The 1826-nt window shown below is 59.4% G+C and overlaps 1 protein-coding gene across 1 annotated transcript in view; it reads left to right on the plus strand.

The window, feature by feature from the left end:
* Positions 1-1826, plus strand: part of CEP164 (centrosomal protein 164) — a 61927-nt gene that overhangs the window by 29515 nt on the left and 30586 nt on the right. The window lies entirely within an intron of this gene.

Consider the following 1826-nt stretch of genomic DNA (forward strand, 5'->3'; position numbering starts at 1 on the left):
AGTGTAAAATTTCGATGTGTTCCTATTTCAAAGGCAGGGCGGCAGGGGGGAGGACAGACAGAAGGTGCCCTTCCTCAATAGCAGTGAGGGTGGCTCTCTCCCTAAAGCCCCCCCTTGTAGAAACAAGGCTGGAGCACTGTCCACTGCACGCTCCGAGAAGCAGAAAGAAGCCAAGATAAGATATACAGGGAGGGGGGGGCGGGCGTGGATGGCTATGAAGGAGAAAGAGGTTGGGAGACCTTCGGAAGGCGGGTGTGACCGGGGCCGGGGGGAGGGCCGGCGGGGCCTCAGGCAGGCCCAGGTCTGCGGAAGGCTCAGCCAGCACGCCGAGTCCCGCATCAGGCAGAACGCTCCTGCCCTGCGGCCCTGGCCAGAGCCGGGTGGCCCAGGCACAGCAGCTGGCGGCTGGCGTTGCTGTGGTGCCCCCAGCAGGTGCCCCAAAGGGAGCGTCCTCTCCAGCACCCTGTTTCTCACACACAAACCTCACTTGCAAGACTAGGAAATACCAGGGCGCCTGGGGGGCTCAGTCGGTTGAGCATCCAACTTCAGCTCAGGTCATGATCTCATGGTTGGTGAGTTCAAGCCCCACGTCGGTCTCTGTGCAGACAGCTTGAAGCCCAGAGCCTGTTTCACATTATGTCTCACTCTCTGCCCCTCCCCTGCGCACACTCTGCGTGTGTCTCTCTCTCTCTCTCTTTCAAAAATAAACGAACATTAAAAAAATTTTTTTGAAGACCGGGGAAAACCTTTAAAGCCGGCCAACAGAGAAAAAGCAAATTCTTCCTTGAAATACAGAGAAGCCTTCCTCCCAGAAACCACCACTGGGGCTGCCAGGCTGAGGAACTTCTGAGCGGGGGCTTTGGGGACTTCTGGGTTCCTCACTCTGGACGCTCAAACAAGGGGCCTGACGACTAGAATCCAGTGGTCCCCGGAGAAGCGCTAAACACAGCATTCAGAGGCTGTCTGTCTGTCTAAGCATCTATTGAACCCAAAGACACGGCCCTCTGCCTGCAGCTCTAGCAGCTACGGACAAGTCAACCCAAACCTCCAAGGGCGGCCGGGAGGCAGGAGCACAGAGCAGTGCAGAGCTCGGCTTCGGAGACGGACTGCTCAGGTTCAAATCCTGGCCCACACTGATGGTGACCTTAGGCAAGTGACTTAACCTCTCTGTGCCTCAGTTTCTTCCTCTAACACATGGGGACGCGGGAGGACCTAGCTCGCTGGGTTTGGGAGGGTTACAGGAGTTGACACTCACTACGTGAGCTCAAGAACTGAGGACGGTGCCCGGCAGACTGCAGGTGTTCTGTAGATGATAGTTCACTGTGAGACGCACACGGCCACTCCCCGGGTGCCTTCTACGTGCCGGACACTGCCCTGGGGACCCACACACCAACTAGACACAGATCCTGCCCTCGAGGAACTCAGCTGACAATGGAGAGAAGTGACATGTCCCCGGTAGCCCCGGTTTTGAGCCTTTGCTGCCCAAGCAAGGGACACTGGACACAGTGGTGATGCTGTCATCAGCCCCAGGCCTGTCCCAGGGAGAAAAGCAGAAGGTGAAAGAGGGAAGGGGGCGGCTTCCCTCATGCCCGGGCAGGGTGCCCTCTGGGGCTGCCCGTCCTCCCAGCACCCGTGGCCTGGCGCATGGGAGAAGTCCGCCGTGATCTCCGGGCTAAGAGAAAGGGCCAGAGGGGCCGCTCCCCTCGCTCCCCACAAGAGAAACACGGCAGGGCGAGGCCAGGCCTTCCCTCCCGATCCCGCAACCACGGCCAGCACTCAGCAGTTCAGCGCCCAGGCTGAGGGGCTCCACAGACCCCCGAGGGTGG

Source organism: Suricata suricatta, chromosome 11, assembly GCF_006229205.1.
Source record: "Suricata suricatta isolate VVHF042 chromosome 11, meerkat_22Aug2017_6uvM2_HiC, whole genome shotgun sequence".
Lineage (NCBI taxonomy): Eukaryota > Metazoa > Chordata > Mammalia > Carnivora > Herpestidae > Suricata > Suricata suricatta.